Genomic DNA, 17,479 nt, shown 5'->3' with positions numbered 1-17,479 from the left:
CCAGCTCTCACATGCATACGAGGCGATTGGAAATATCATGGCTTGTGTCAGGCGCACCTTAGTCCTCAAGGAGACATCCTTGCTCCTCAGCACTTGAAAGAGTTCTTTCGTGGCCGACCTGCCCAGTTCCATGCGTCGTCTGATGTCCTGACTGCTGCTTCCATTGACACTGATTGTAGAACCAAGCAATGTGAATTCTTTGACAACTTCAATCTTTTCTCCATTTATTGTGATGCTGCTTATAGGTCCAGTTGTGAGGATTTTTGTTTTCTTTATACTGAAATGTAATCCATACTGCAAACTGTATTCTTCAATCTTCATCAGTAAGTGCCTCAAGTCATCCTCACTTTCAACAAGCAAAGTTGTGTCATCAGCCTATCTCAAGTTGTTAATGAGACGTCCTCCAATCCTGATGCCACGTTTTTCTTCATATATTCCAGCTTCTCGGATCATTTGCTCAGCATTAGATTGAGTAAGTGTGGGGAAAGGATACAACCCTGATGCACTCATTTCTTGATTTTAAACCATGTAGTGTCCCCTTGTTCTGTCTGAACAACAGCCTCCTGGTCAATTTACAGGTTCTTCATGAGCACCATCAAGTGTTCTGGAATTCCTGTTCTTCTCAATGTTATCCACAATTTGTCATGATCCATGCAATCAAATGCCTTTGCTTAGTCAATAAAACACAAGTAAACATCTTTCTGGTATTCTCTGCCTTGAGCCAAGACCCATCTGACAGCAGCTATGATATCATATCCCTTGTTCCATGTCCTCTTCTGAATCCAGCTTGCACCTCTGGAACTTCTTTGTCAATATACTGCTGCACCGTTTTTGAATTATCGTAAGATCTTACTTGTGTGTAGTATTAACGATATTGTTCAATAATTTCCACATTCTGTGGGATCACCTTTCTTTGAAATGAGTACAAATAAGGATCTCTTCCAGTCAGTTGGCCTGGTAGCTGTCTTCCAAATCTCTTGGCATAACTGAGTGAGTGCCTCCAGTGGGGCATCTGTTTGTTGAAATATCTCACTGGGTATTCCATCAATTCCTGGAGCCTTGTTCTTCGCCAATTTCTTCATTGCAGCTTCGACTTCTTCCTTTAATACCACTGGTTCTAGATCATATGCCACCTCCTGAAATGGATGAAGATCAACCAGTTCTTTTTGGTATAGTGACTCTGTGTATTCCTTCCATCTTCTTTTGATGTTTCCTGTATCATTCAATATTTTGTCCATAGAATCTTTCAATATTACAACTCCAGGCTTAAATTTTTTCCTCATTTCTTTCAGCTTGAAAAATGGCGAGCATGTTCTTCCCTTTTGGTTTTCTAACTCCAAGTCTCTGCACATTTCATTACAGTAATTGGCTTTGTCTTCTCGATCTGCTCTTTGAAATCTTCGGTTCAGTTCTTTTATCTTGTCATTTCTTCCATTTGCTTTAGCAACTCTCCACTCAAGTTAAGTTTCAGGATCTCTTCTGTCATCCATTTTGGTCTTTTCTTCTTTTCTCATCTTTTTAGTGACCTCTTGCTTTCTTCATTCATATTTTGGCTCTCATGGACTTGTTTTAATTGTCTTTAACTTCAAGTTGAACTTACATATGAGCAGTTTATGGTCTGTTCCACAATCAGCTCCTGGCCTTGTTTTGGCTGAAGATACTGAGCTTTTCTTTCACCTCTTGCCACAGATGTAGTGAATCTGATTCCTGTGTGTTCCATCTGGTGAAGTCCACGTGTACAGCTGCCATTTGTGTTGTTGAAAAAAGGTATTTGCAATGAGTAAGTCGTTGGTCATGCGATTTCCAGCATTATTTCTGTCCCCAAGGCCAAAAGGTTGGTGGCTCAAATCCACCAGCTGCTCTGCAGGAGAAAGACATTGGCAGTTTGCTTCCATTACAGCCTTGGAAACACTATGGGGCAGTTCTACTGTCCTACAGCATCACTATGATTTGGGAACAACTTGATGGTAATGAATTTTTTTTTTCTTAATATTACTTTTATAACCAGAGTGTTACTTTTACAATCAGAAAACAAAAAAAGAGGGTAAGATTTTAAAAGAAAAGATAGTATCAACTACTTTTTACAGGAAAACAGCTGGAAACTCTGCCCTATAAATAATTCTTATAGGTGAATAGGTTAAAAATGGGCCTGCCTTCCAATTTCTGCCTTAATAACTAGTGTAGCCATGACCACAGGAAAGGCTAGCAACACAAGCAGGGCCACTGAGCCAAGAATCTACAGCAGGAGGCTGCAGATAGATTAGGGTAGGATCAGATGTCACTACATCAATGACCAAGTCTCCACAAACCACCAGAGCTCCACTCTACGAGGCTCTGCACTGGCTCCCAACCCTCTCAGGTCAAAGGTCCCTAGGAAAAGCAGGTGAAAGGTACAGCCAACATACTACACAAAATGTTCCCCCAAAAGAAGACCCTAGATTAAGAACTCTCAGGATTTCACACTCTATTAAACTAAATGTTCAGACTTCAAGAAGTAAGTGAGGCTTGAGCTGGGTATTAAAGGATGAAAAAATTTGGAAATAGAGGCTATGAGGATTCATTAATGCAGATTAAAAATCAGGTTAAGATATTTTAACATGGAAAAATACTATTTTAATTTAAAAAGCAAGAAATAAAACTATACAACACATGCATGTTATTTATTGCAAGTCTGTAATACCAATAAACTAGAAACAACTCAAACTCTAAACCAAACTCAACGGTCATCAAGTCGATTTCAACTCATAGTGACCCCAATGGTTTCGAGGGTGTAAATCTTCATGGAAGGAGACTGTCATCTTTCTTTCACAGAGTGGCTGGTAGGTTCTAACAACCAACCTTTTGGTTAACAGCCAAATGCCTTAACTACTACACCACCAGAGCTACAGTCTGTGATTGCAACAGACTAGAAACAAACCTGAATACATACATTAATGGCAAATAGATTTTTTAAAAAGTACGGGGAGTTCCAGTAAGATAGCGGAATAGGCAGACAAACTACATGGACCCTCTTCAACAAAGAAAACAAGACTCAATTAACACAGATACAGAAGATAATCCTGGAGCCCTGAGCTTTGAAAGGAAAGATAAGAGAAATGGACTAAACCCCAACTAGTAGAAGAACCTGAATGAAAACACCGAAAAAGGAGACATATGGAGCTGTGGTCTATCAGCGATCCTGAAGGCACAGATAGCTTGGATGGATATTGCCAAGAGGTGTTAGTACCTAAAAATTAACCTAAAAATCGGCCCTGCTAGCCAGGTGCTGCATGGAGGGCTGCACTGGTGGCTGGTAAATAAAAGGGAAAACAGCTAAAAGGGAGGTGGGGCTGAGTTGTGGACTTTCGGCTGTCTGCAGAGTACAGCCATTTTGAATGTTTACAAGCAGTTCCACCATTTAGGATGATATTTAAAGTGACAGCATTCTCAGATTCTATAGACCTAAGAATAGGCTGCACTAGCTGGGGACCACAAGGACATATCTGACACGAATGACTAGAAAGGTGCAATATCCCCCTTGTTACTCTTATACAGGAGCTCTGGTAGCATAGTGCCTAAGGCACTTGACTGCTAAGCAGAAAGATGGAGGTTCAAACCCACCAGCCACTCCTCGGAAGGAAGATGGGGCAATCTACTTCTGCAGTGATACTGCCTCGGAAATCCAAGGAGGGGTTACTATGAGTCGGGCCCACTCCACGGCACATAACAACAATGCTCTTATATGCCACACCCTCTTGGTGAAGGGAGATGCTGCCATCCCTCATTCCCACCACCTTCTGGGCCAGCAGGAATTCTATCCCAGTCTGTGTGCTCGAACAGATCCTGGGTGTCCTGCCCCGCCCTGCTCCGCCCTGCCCAGATCTTGTTTTCTTCCTTTTTTATGTTTATATTTGTCTGTTTTAAATTTGAGCTCTGGTGGAGTAGTGCCTAAGGCATCTGACTGCTAAACAGAAGGCTGGCAGTTCAAGCCCACCACCCATTCCTCGGAAGGAAGGTTGGGCAATCTACTTCTGTAGTGATATCACCTCAGAAACCCAAAGAGAGGGTTCCTGTGAGTCAGATTCGACTTGACGACAGGGAGTCTGTTTTGTTCTTTTAATGCTTTCTTCTTCCCTTCCCAGGTTCTAGTTTTCAGCTTTTTCTCTCTTCCCTGTTCTGGGTTTCCATTTTTTACTTTTTTGTAATTCTCCCCATTCCTTGTTTTTCTTTTTGCATTTTTCCCATTTATTTCTTCATTATTCTCCTACTCTACCTCTCTTACTGCCCCATCCCCCGATTTTGTGAGGTTCCCCACCTCCTTTTTCTATGCATGCTTCTTTTGGCTTTTTTAAGTATTTCTTTAAATATTTTCACTCATTTATTCCCTCTTTTTTTTTCTTTTTGGTGACTGTTGCTGTGTGTTTATACAGTGTGTTTTTGTTCACTGGCTTTGAATATTTGATGTTTTTTTGACTGTTGCTTTTGTCTGAGTGGGAGACAGCAACTATGCCAATATGACACAACCAAACCCGCACCTCCTGCAGCTCCACTTACTGAGTGACAGCCACCACTTCCTTCTCCACCAACTGGTCAATGATAAACAACCACCAAGAAGAACCTGACTTACCCTTAATTATGCTTCACAAACAGTTAACAGAGATCTGTGTAGCCACTCTCATTCTCTATCACAACCACCAGGAAACAGGTGGTGAGTGGGTAAGTGCTGCCAACCAGCGAACAAGAACACAGTACCATGCTTGCTCAGACACACCCAAAAAAAACCAAAAATCTTCGGCAAATCACTCCAACATATAATCACCAATTAAATATAAAAACAGGAACATCACAGTGTCCCAGAGACAACAGACCATCACAATCCACACAAAGAAGCAAGATAAAGTAGTAGAAACAAGGGAGCAGGATGCAGACCCAGAACACACCCCTGAGGAAGACGCAACATTGGAACTCCCAAGTAAGGAATCCAAAAGAATTACATTTAGGTACCTTCAATGGATTGAGAGACAGATCAAGGAAAACACAGACAAAATTAAGGAAAACACAGACAAAACCTTGGAACAATTCTGGAAGAAAATAAAAGAACAAAATGACAAAACAAATGCAAAATTAGAAATGACACAAAATCTACAGATAGAAATCCAGCAGATTAATACAAAATTCTCAGAAACAGATAACACACTAAAAGGGCAAAGGAGTAGACCTGAATGAATGGAAGCCAGAATTAATGAGATTGAAGACAAATACATGAATACTTCTCTGCAAAGGGATCAATCAAAAAAAAAGATCAAAACAAAATGAAGAAAGCCAAAGATTCAAGTGGGATACCATCAAAAAGAATAACCTACGTATAATCAGAATTCCAAAACAGGAAGAGAAAAAGAAAACCACTGAGAAAACTGTCCAAGATTTGTTGGAAGAGAACTTCCTTGATATGATGAAAGATGAGAATATATCCATTCAGGAAGTCCAATGAATCCCAAACAGGATAGATCCCAAAAGAAAATCACCAAGACATATCATCATCAAACTCACCAAAACCAAAGAATTATATACCCAGCAAAACTGTCCCTCAAATATGATGGCGAAATTAGGACATTTCCAGATGAGCAGAAATTAAGGGAATTTGTCAAAACCAGAGCACCTTACAAGACATTCTAAAGGAAGTCCTTTGGACAGAGAACCAACAACAGCAAACAACAACTGACCATTAGCACACATGCTGACATAACCCAGAAACCAACCCTGTTACAGAAGTACCCAAAGGAAATAAGCCTACAAGACTGTAAACAGGAAACCAGAGACATCAATTGACAAATGAGTACAACTACAAACCAAAAAAAGGGAAAAAACTGTGTTGTTACAGAACTTCCAGATGGTAGGGAAGTCAAGACAACTACAAGACAGAACGGACTATTCTAAACTTGGGAAGAAAACTATAAATCACAGGGTAACCTCAAAGAAAAATGATAAGCCTTCAAATCAAAATCAAAAGAGGACCAGCACAAATATTTAGCAAATACTAAAACAATAGCAATGAAGGAAGTGTTAACACGATTCATAAACAAAATGAGCTCAGCACAGAAAATGATACAGAACAAAGAAATCGCTACCATGAAAAAGCACATAACAAAATGACAGCAACAAATCCATACTTGTCAATTACATATCTGGCAAGGGACTTATCTCTAAGATTTATAGAAAACTCCAATGCCTCAACAACAAAGTGATTAACAAACCAATTGAAAAATGGGCAGAAGACATGAATAGACACTTCACCAAGAAGAATACTCAGATGGTCAGCTAATACATGAAGAGATGCTCACAATCACTGGCCAGCAGAGAGATGCAAATCAAAACAACAATGAGATACCATCTCATCCAGCACTGACGGCAAGGTTCAATGAGACAGAAAATAACAAATGCTGGCAGGGATGTGGAGAGATTGGGACTCTCAGACACTGCTGGTGGGACTGGGAAGTGATACAACCACTGCAGAAAGCAGTATGGCGATTCCTGTGAAAGCTGGAATTGGAGATACCATTTGACCCAGCGATCCCATTACTAGGTGTATATCCTAGAGAGGTGAGAGCCAGGACAGGAACAGATATATGCACATCCATGTTCATCATGGGAGCTCTGGTGGCATAGTGCCTAAAGCATTTGATTGCTAACCAGAAGGCTAGTGGTTCAAACCCACCAGCCACTCCTCAGAAGGAAGGTTGAGCAATCTACTTCCATAGTGATACTGCCTCAGAAACCCAAGGAGGGGTCGATATGAGTCAGATCCGATTCTACAGTAATGAGTTTGGTTTTTTTTTGGTATGTTCATCACAGCACTATTACAATACCAAAAAGATGGAAACAACCTACATGCCCATCAATGGAAGAATGGATGACCAAATTATGGTACACACACACAATAGAATGCTATGCAGCTCTAATGAATAATGTAGAGTCTGCAAAACACCATAACATGGATGAACTTGCAGGACATTAGGCTGAGTGAAATAAGTCAATCACAGAAAGACAGATACAGTATAGTTCAACAAATACAGTTCGTGTTGTGGAGGATCAAGGAAAGGTTTATACGTGGAGGGAAACTTTATTTGTTGCTTGCCTAGCGTAGGAAGAGAGGGGAGGGAACACTGCAAAAGAAAAAAAATAAATAAAAAAGGCACTGACCCATGTCACTTTAGTTTTGTGTATTTCACTGTACATAAATTATATTTCAATAAAATGCATCTAAAAAAAAAAGCAGCAGCAGCAGTGAGTTTATATTTCTTGTATGAAAAGGAAATACGGTGTTCTAGCCAGTTAGTCATTCAACAAAAAGATTTCATCAGTTTTATTTTACAAGATAACTAGACCATCCCATCTAGCTACAAGGGATGTGTGAAACCCTTCTTTCTTCTTTTATAACATTTGTGCAGCAAAATTTACTTGATGCAGTTCGTATGCAGATAAATGCTGAAGGCAAATGCCTCTACAAAGGTGTCTAGAAGGAAAGAGATGAAGTGAAAATATGTATTAGATCCATCATTCTACTTAGTTAATAAATCTAAAACATGAAAATATTTTTAATTTTGGGATAAAAGTTGGCCATCCTTTCTTCAAAAAAATCATAAACCATCAGTTTTCAAAAGCACTGCCTTTAGACAATGAAAATGGAAGAATAACCAGAAGCAATGATAAGCTACAATCTAGTAAGAGACACATTTGAAATCAGTACTTACAGGATGCATATATTACAGCTTTATGTATCAGTTGATGAACAGTAATTTTCACTCAAAGGACTTTCCCCATTTTGCATATGTATATTAAATGAGAAGATACAGAATAAAAATTTGCATTTGCTATGCTTAAATTCTTACTGAAATTTCTAATAAAGCTAATTTTCATTATTTCTTTAAAAAAAAAAAAAAAAATCAGCTGGATTCCTCTACACCAGCACAGAGACTGCCGAAAACAAAATAAGGAAATCAATCCCATTTACAACAGCTCCCAAAAAAATAAAATACTTGGGAATAAATCTTACCAGAGACACAAAATACCTGTACAAAGAAAACTATAAAAGACTACTTCAAGAAACCACAAGAGATCTACATAATAGATGGAAGAACATCCCATGCTCATGCACAGGAAGATTGAACATTGTGAAAATGTCAGTTCTACCCAAAGCAATCTATGCATTCGATGCAATTCCAATCCAGATCCCATCAACATTCTTTAAGTATATGGAAAAACCAACACTAACTTTATATGGAAAGGAAAGAGACCTCAGATAAGCAAAGCATTATTGAAGAAGAACAAAGTAGGTCTCACAGTCCCAGATCTTAAAACCTACTATACATCCACAGTAGTCAAAACTGCCTGGTACTGGTACAACAACAGATACATAGACCCATAGAATAGAATTGAGAACCTAGATAGATCCATTAACCTATGGTCAACTGATCTTTGACAAAGTGCTGAATTCCATTAAACGGGGAAGAGATTGTCTGTTTAACAAATGGTGCGCAAAAATGGATATCCATTTGCAAAAAAAAGGAAACAAGATTTGTACCTCACACCATACACAAAAATTAACTCCAGATGAATCAAAGGCTTAAATGTGAAACCTGAAACTATAAAGTTCCTCAAGGAAAAACTAGGGGAAAATTCAGGGGCCCTAACATATGTCATAAAAAGACTATCAAGCATAATTCAAAATGCACAAACAAGAGAAACTAGATGAATGGCATCTAAAAACTGAAATTTTATGTTTCCAAAGATTCTCCAAGAGTCAAAAGAGAACCTACAGATTGGGGAAAAAAATACTTGGCAATGACATATCTGACAAGGGACTTATCTCTAGAATTTATTGAAAACTCCAACACCTCAACAACAAAAAGACAAACAATCCAATTAAAAAATGGGCAGAAGGCATGAATAGATACTTCACCAAAAAGGATATTCAGGCAGCCAACAAACATATGAAGAAACACTCATCATCATTAGTCATTAGAGAGATGCAAATCAAAACAACAATGAGATACCATCTTGCCCCAGAACTACCAGCAAAGTTCATCAAGACAAAATAACAGATGCTGGCAAGGAGGTGGAGAGATTGGGACTCTCATACATTGATGGCTGACTGTAAAATAACACAAGCACTGCGGAAAGCAGTATGGCGATTCCTTATAAAGTTGGAATTAGAAATACCATTTGACCCAGCCATTCCATTACTAGATATACATCCTAAAGAAGTGAGAGCCAGGACAAAAACAGACACATGCACACCCATGTTCAATGCGGTACTATTTGTTGTTGTTATGTGCTATCAAGTCAGACCCGACTCATAGCAACCAAAAAGATGGACCTAGGTGCTCATCAAAAGAAGAACAACCAACCAAATTATGGTACATACATACACAGAATGGAATACTATGAAACCCTAAAGAATAACAAAGAGTCAGCAAAACACTCCATAACATGTGAACTTGGAGGACATTATGCTGAGTGAAATAAGTCAGTCACAGAAGGACAAATATTGTATTAGTCCATTATTGTAAAAAGTCAAGGAAAGATTTCTGTATGGAAGGAAATTTTCTTTATTGGTTACCAGGGTTGGGAGGGGAAAGGAGGGAACACTGTTAGATAGGTAGATACAAATATTGATTTGGGTGAAGGGAAGGGCAATGTACCAAATGATCAACACGGTGGCACTGAGGAAAAAGACAGAGAGGTGCATGGGAGGTACAGACAATAAAGATGAACCGTTCTGCACATACAGTACTACATTGTCAGTGAAGGCAAACATTGATCTACGGGTGTACAGATGGGTAGACAGGCTGAACTATTAGGTATGTCTATGCAGGAGGGGAGTGTGCCCATGACCATGTATACAGTTGGTAGACAATGTTTTTACAAGTGTATTTTTATGTTCTGTAAGAATTCCCACGTATACAGTAGAGCTGACAAGGGACAAGGTTGTAGTTACTTCTTGGCCACAGCCAGCTACCCAGAGGGAGCAAACAGTTGGACCTGTGGGCTTGGGACCACAGTTTCAGGGGACATCAAGCTCAACTGGCATAACATACTACACAAAAACTTGTTTCACATCCTAATTTGGTGAGTAGCAACTGGGATCTTAAAAGCTTGCAAGCGACCATCTAGATGCAAGGACGGTTCTTTCCTTGTCCACAGCAAAGAATGAAGAAAATCAAAGACACATGGAAACAATTAGTCCAAATGACTGGTACACCATGCAATCCTCAGCCTATACAACTAGACCAAAGGAATTAGATGGTTGCCCAGAGAGGGATTACTGTAGGAGATCCTGGATAGAGTGGAAGAACAATGTGGTACAAACCTCAAAATCATTAAAAAAAAAAAAAAAACCAGGTATGCTGGTCTGGTAAAGCTTGGTGGAACCCCTGAGACTATGGCCCCTAGCTGCCCTTCAGGTCTGGAATTGAATCCACTCTTGTGGCTTCCAGTCAAACAAAAGACAGGCATATGAGCTGAACATTCACATTAACTAGATATACTCCTTGGAGAGCTCAATCATGCTCAATCATGGGAGAATAGAAGGACTGTGTATGCACAGAGAGACAGCGTGAGGAGTAGGAATGCATGGGAGGGAAAGACACAGGGAAGAGGTAATTATGGGGAGGAAGTGAGAGGAGAGCTGTTGCATTGTAGGAAATTTCAGTCAATGTCATGAGACAAAGTGTATAAGCTGCTATATGGAAAGTGAATTTGCTCTGCAAATTTTCACCCAAATCACAATAAAAATGTAAAAGAAAAAAAGTATGGAACTTGTGGTGCAGTGAATTGTTTAGTATGTCTCTTCAAATCAGGGTCTTTGTGACTCCCACCAAATGACTGGATGGGACTATGCAAATGTGAGGGAATTTAATAGCTTGTTAATAATGTAAATAAGGTACACAACACCTCTGTGAGGATGGGACCATGCAAATAAGGTCTTTGGAACATGGTGACTGGTCATTTTTGCCATCTCACCAGGCTAAAAAATCCTAGAGACAGAAAGGGGTATTCACCACCATCAAGAAAGAAGGGACAGGAGCAGAGTGCATCCTTTGGACCCAAAATCCTTCCATTTGAGATAGGAAAGATATGGCATCACCAGAACCAACAGAACCAAGAGACCAGCATGAGACAAAGCAGCGGACTTCCCAGCTTGTGGAATGAGGAAGCTGAGTGCCTCTGGGCAGAAGGCGTGCTGGCAGAGTGGGATGCCTCTCTGGGCACCTATCAACAAAGCTAACAGAGCACTGTAATACTTGCTGGAGCAGAGCAGAGGCCAGCCTGAGAGCCAAAGAGAAACGTGCCTATGAGCATGGCTGAGGGGAAGCTATTCTCATCAAAAAACTGTATGCTCAGTGTTCCTTGAACTGTAAACCTGCTACTTCCCTAACAAACCTTATAATGGTGAGAATCGTGAGTTCTGTGTGGCTGTCACAATGGATTATCAAACCCTGCAGAGTAGAGTGTGCCACAGGAGGGACAGCTGGTGTCAGAATTAGTAAAAACATTGGAAGGTGGTGGAATGTCTGACCTCTGACTCACAAGACTCAGCCTTGGGCTGTTGATATTGTTCTGGATCTTCCTTTACCCTTGTAAGGTTAAAGGTCAGAAGCCACTCCCATGCCACTTTTGCAGTACTACATAGCCGTAAAGGAAAATAAAGTGTCATTTGATATACAGATATGGAATACTCTCTAGAATATTCAGTAGGATTGAACATGCTACCACTTGTGTGAAAAAGAGAAAAAAGGATATATACACACACAGATAAGGACATATGCATGCTTCTGCTTGTCTGTACATGAACTTTCTGGAAGATACTGTCATTAGGGGCCACTGAGTCAGTTCCAGCTCACAGCGACCCTAGAAACAATGGAACGATGCCTGGCCTTGCACCATCCTCACAACTGCTGTTGTTTAAACCCACTGCTGCAGCCACTACACCAGTCCATCTCATTGGGAGCCTTCCTCTTTTGCACTGATTTTCTGCTTTACCAAGCATGATGTCCTTCTCCAGGGACTGGTCCCTCCTGAAGGACTGCCCAAAGAACCTGAGACAAAATCTCATTATCTTCGCTTCTAAGGAGCATTCTGGCTTTACTTCTTCCAAGAAAGATTTGTTCATTCTTCTGGGAGTCCAAGGCATATTTAATATCATTCACCAACAACATAATTCAAAGGTATCAATTCTTCTTCAGTCTTCCTTACTCACTGTTCAGCTTTCACATGTCTATGAGGCATTTGTTAGATATTCAGCGAATAACACTGGATACCGCAAAGAAGAGGACCATGTGTCCAGTAAACAGGGTTGAGAGGGAAACTCTTCACTGTTCACTTGTTTGAATCTTAAATCATTTTGAGTCTTAGTTATTCAAGAAATTTTATAAATTAACATATACAGCATGTTATTTATATTTTAATATTATAAGGGTCACTAAGAGTTGAAATTAACTCAACAGCCAACAGGTTTTATTGTTAAAAAAAAAAATACTGGAAAATGGTACACCTAAAATGAGTGATGTTGGTCAAACTGTTTAACTTCTCTGTGCCCAGGTTCCCGATCTATAACATGGGAATGATAGTCCTACCTTCCAGATTACATAACTAAAACACTTTGGAAAGTACCTAGCCCACCATAAGCATTCAGTAAATTAAGCCATGATTAGGCTAAAAAATATATAGATAAAAGATAACAACCATCACTAACTTGTGATATTATAAATGATTATGGTTTTCCTAGTATGATCCTATAATTAGGACTTAATTACTTATAATCAGAAGAAAATACGTATATATGGAAGGAAACTTTCTTCGTTGGTTACTCGGTATGGGAAGGGAGGTGAGGGAACACTCCTAGACAGGCAGAGACAAATACTGATTTGGGCGAAGGGAAGGGCAATGTTCCAAAAGTGAGTGATCAACGTGGTGGCATTGAGGAAAGGAAGACATAGAGAGGTGCATGGGAAGTACAGACAACAAAGATGAACCCTTTTGCACATACAGTACTGCATTGTCAGTGATGGCAAGCACCAATCTACAGGTAGATAGACAGATGGACAGGTTGAATGATCAGGTATGTCTAGACAGGGGAGAATGTGCCTATGACCACGTATAAGGTTGGCAGATAACATTTCTACAAGCATATCTGTCTGTGCTGTAAGAATGTCTGGGTATATAGTAAAGCTGACAAGGTACAAAGTTGTGGTGACATCTTGGCCACAGCCAGCTACCCTGAGGGATAGTGGACCTGTGGGCTCGGGACTATGGTCGCAGGGGACATCAAGCTCAATTAGCATGACATACTACACGAAAACATTGTTTGACATCCTGCTTTGGTGAGTAGTGAGCGACTGGGATCTTAAAAGCTTCCAAGAGGCCATCTAGATACAACAATAGGTCTCTTCTCGTCCAGAGCAAAGAAGAATGAAGAAAACCAAAGACGCATGGAAACAATTAGTCCAAGGGATGAGTAGACCATGTGATCCTCTGCCTTTATGACCATGAGACCAAAAGAACAACATGGTGCCCAGCTACCTGGCTACCACCGTCAACCACTCAGAAGGGAATTGGTGCAGGAGATTCCGAACAGAGTGGGAGAAAAATGGGAAACAAAAGTCAAAATCATGAAAAAAAAAAAAGACCAGGTTTGCTGGTCTGACAGAGCCTGGTGAGACCCCTGAGACTAATGGGCCCTAGTTACCCTTCAGGTCTGGAACTGAACTCACTCCTACTGCTTCCAGTCAAATAAAGGACAGGCATATGGGGTGAACATTTACATCAGGGAGATACACTCCCTGGAGTAATCTATCTTGGGAGAACAGAAAGGCACAGGGAGACAGCTCAGGAGTGAGGGGTGGGGGCAGGAGTACATGGGAGGGAAGGACACAGGGAAGAGGTAACTATGGGGAAGAAGTGGGAAGAGTGCTGTTGTTTTGTGGGGAACTATAGTCAATGTCACGTATATGAACTGCTGTATGCAAAATGAATTTGCTCTGTAAACTGTCACCCAAATCACAATAAAAATTAAAAAATAAATAAAGACTACTCTTTTGGAGAACTGTGGTCTAATTATGTACATAAAATTAACCTCTGTTTTAACATGACCCATCTTGAAAAGAAAGGTTTTTATAGATTGAAGAGTATTACATAAACATGTAATAAGAATCAAGTTTGTATTATAGAAATTATTCAGAAATAATTATTATTCAATAATAAAGCAATTATTATTTTGTAAAATTTAGAAAACAGACCCTTTTTGAACTCTGCTGTAATTATTCTAAGGTTTTAAAGCAACAAAGTCACCAAATAATATGATAAAATGGCTCACTCTAGGCAAATAAAGTTTATTAAATAACACAAAAAAAAAGAAAAAAGAAGTATTATGGATTGAACTGTGTCCCCAAAAAATGTGTGTCCACATGGCTGGACCATGACTCTCAGTATTACACAATCATCCTCCATTTTGTGATCTGATGTAACTATCCCACGTTTGGTAAATCCTAACCTCTATCATGTTAATGAAGAAGGATTAGAAACAATTATGTTAATGAGGCAATCTATAGGATTAAGTTGTAGCCTGAGTCACTCTCTTTTGAGCTATAAAAACGATTCAGTTAGTGGGCAGAGATCAGGGGACCTCCTACCACCAAGAAAGAAGAGCCAGGAGTGGAGCACATCCTTTGGACCTGGGGTCCCTGCACTAAGAACCTCCTAGTCCAGGGAAGACCGATGACAAGGGCCCTCCCCCAAAGCCAACAGAGAGAGAAAGCCTTCCCCTGTGGCTGGCACCCTGAATTTGGTCTTCCAGACTCCTCAACTATGAGAATAAACTTGTTTGTTAAAGCCATCTATCTGTGGAATTTCTGGTACAGCAGCAGTTGATAACTAAGACAGTAAGTTTCCTGCCTTTTGTTTTGTTTTCCTTTAAAGTAAGGCAAAGAAAAATCAAGGAGATGCTTGAAGAGTTAGGCCAAAAAAAAAATGTTTGGAGTTACTGAACATCCCTGAGCAGAAGAGTGACTTAATGAAAGCGGCACTTAGAAAGTCTGCATATGGGTGTGGTGTAATGAGACAAGGTGGGAAGTGGAAAACCTAGAATTTGATGCCCTGTTAGGAGACCACTGTGGCAGCAGTGGGAAAACTGAGAAGAGGCTGGATCCAAAAGACCCTTCAGAAGACAAACAGAACTTTGTGGGGAACCAGCTTCAAAATATGCTTCTCAGGCCTGAGACCGGGGCCGAATGGTGAAATCAAGGCCCTAACTGGAGCACCTGGGAGAGAGCCAGCTTGAGGGGAGAGCGGGTTAGAAGTTAGGGAATTAGACATAGGTAAAAAGTATCCTATGGACCAGAGCAGATCAAAATTGGGAAGATCTGGCTAAGGGCGTGGTCCCACACTCTCAGAGCAGGACACCAGGCCATTAACAGTACAGCTCAAGAAGATCTACAAGCTATCTCCTATAAACTCAAGTGCTGTCAGGGCCCCACAATATGCTGAGGAAAAAGAAAGTCTAACATTTATTAGGGGGCATCTGTGCACCTCTCTGACCTTTCACAGTGCAAGAACTATGCCAGATGCCAGGCTGGAGGGGAGAAGGCAAGGAGAGAAGAGAGGAGCAGAAGGCATTTCCTGAGGGCCTCTCCACATGTGCACCACATAGGGCCTTGGAAAAATGCAAAGAACCTGAATATGAAATGGAACTGGGAGAAACAGGAAGTTGATGAAAGGTAACTGGCATCCCCTTTTTGATACAAGCAATCCCTTGTCAAAATCATTCTCTGTACTCTGTTTGTTGTTTATTTCCAGATGACTATTTTCCAAAATACCTGATGACTAGCTCTACAAAGGGGCAGTGGTGGCTCTGTGGTAGACTCTCGTCTTCCGTGCTGGAGATCCAGATTCAACCCCCAGCCACGCACCTCATGCATCGCCGCTGCCCGTCTGCCAGTGGAGGCTTATCACTGCTGCGATGCTGAACAGGTCTCAGCAGAGCTTCCACACTAAGATGGACTAGGAAGGCCGGCCTGGTGATCTACTTCTGAAAATCAGCCAATGAAAACCCTATGGATCACAATGGCCCAATCCACACCTATCATGGGCATGGGGCAGGGCCAGGCAGTACTTCTGTTCACAGGGCATGAGGCACCCATGAGTCAGGGGTTGACTCTATGGCAGCTAACAATAGATTTTTTTTTCTTAGGATAGTCATTTGCCCTAGGAGCCAGCCCCTCTATGAAGCACTACGGGGAGACCTATATGGAAGTTTGTGCATAGGGTTGCCATGAGTCAGGGGCCAACTTGACAACAGCCAACGACAACAATAAGCTCTCCAAAACAGGAGGGTCACAGACTGATAATAAATCTTGAACAACTTACCAACTCTGTCAATGAAAGTTTTCCTCACCTTATGTCACTACAGAAGCCAAGCAAAAGCTCTTTTCAGTGTCAGGGCGGGGAAAGCCCACAATGCTAACAGAACTCAAGACTTTCAAAGGCAGCCAGCACATTAACAGTGTAGGAGGCCACAGCTCTGCCCTCTCAAGGGAAAGATCTAGTCCCATCTCTGGGACTTCTTTGATCTTCTGCTCATGAAAGGTAAGACCAGGAAGGACCAGACACCAGGACAAAAGGCTAGTCAGAGTCTCCTTGGGCCTCAGTAAATCTAAGGAGCTAAGGAGCCTCACGTTCTCCATGACTCCAATCCCCTAGAAGAAGGCCTTCCTCAGGGACTCAGTGTCTGCAGTTCACCCTGTTTTGTCCTGACCTGGTTTTCTAAATGCTAATTTGAAACACAACGCAAACAGAAGATGGCCGGACTAGGCAGAAAGACTGCACAGATGCTCTTCAACAAAGAAAAGGGAAACCAATTAACACAGACCCAGAAGATAATCCTGGACCCCTGAGCCTTAAAGGGAAGAATATAGAAGTGGACTAAACCACAACTAGAAGAATTTGAGTGAAAATACCAAAAAAGGAGACATATGGAGCTGCGGTCTGGCAGCGATCCTGACAGCACAGACAGCTTGGAGATTCCCAAGTGGTGGCAGGACCTAAAAATTAACCTAAAAATCAGTCCAGCTAGCCAGGGACTACACGGAAAACTGTGCACCATGGCTGGAGAATAAACGGAAAAGGTGAAGAGAAAGGCGGGCTGTGCTGTGGAATTTTGCTGGTCCGGAGGGAGCTGCCATTTTGAAGGTTTATAAGCAGCTTGACTATTTTGGATAATCAAAGAGACAGCACTCTAGCAGATTCCTGGGGCTGAAGAGCACGTTCTGCTTTCCGGCAACCCCAAGGACACGCCGGACCCACAAGACTGAAAAGGTACGACATTCCCCGTTATTCTTATACCCCGCACCCGCTTGGTGAATGGAGGTGCGGCCATCCCCCACTCCCACCTACCTTCTGGGCCCACAAGAACTCCATCACAGTCTGTGTGCTCAGACAGAGCCTG

The 17,479-nt window shown here is 41.2% G+C and overlaps 1 protein-coding gene across 1 annotated transcript in view; it reads right to left on the bottom strand.

Annotated features, from left to right (window-relative positions):
* MAPRE1 (microtubule associated protein RP/EB family member 1) overlaps window positions 1-17,479 on the bottom strand; it is a 68,056-nt gene that overhangs the window by 40,639 nt on the left and 9,938 nt on the right. The gene's annotated exons all lie outside the window — the stretch shown is intronic.

Source organism: Orycteropus afer, unplaced genomic scaffold (genome assembly GCF_000298275.1).
Source record: "Orycteropus afer afer isolate SDZICR_OR568_19922 unplaced genomic scaffold, OryAfe1.0 scaffold00020, whole genome shotgun sequence".
In the NCBI taxonomy this organism is placed as follows: Eukaryota; Metazoa; Chordata; class Mammalia; order Tubulidentata; family Orycteropodidae; genus Orycteropus; species Orycteropus afer.
This window is presented reverse-complemented; position numbering and strand designations above follow the sequence as displayed.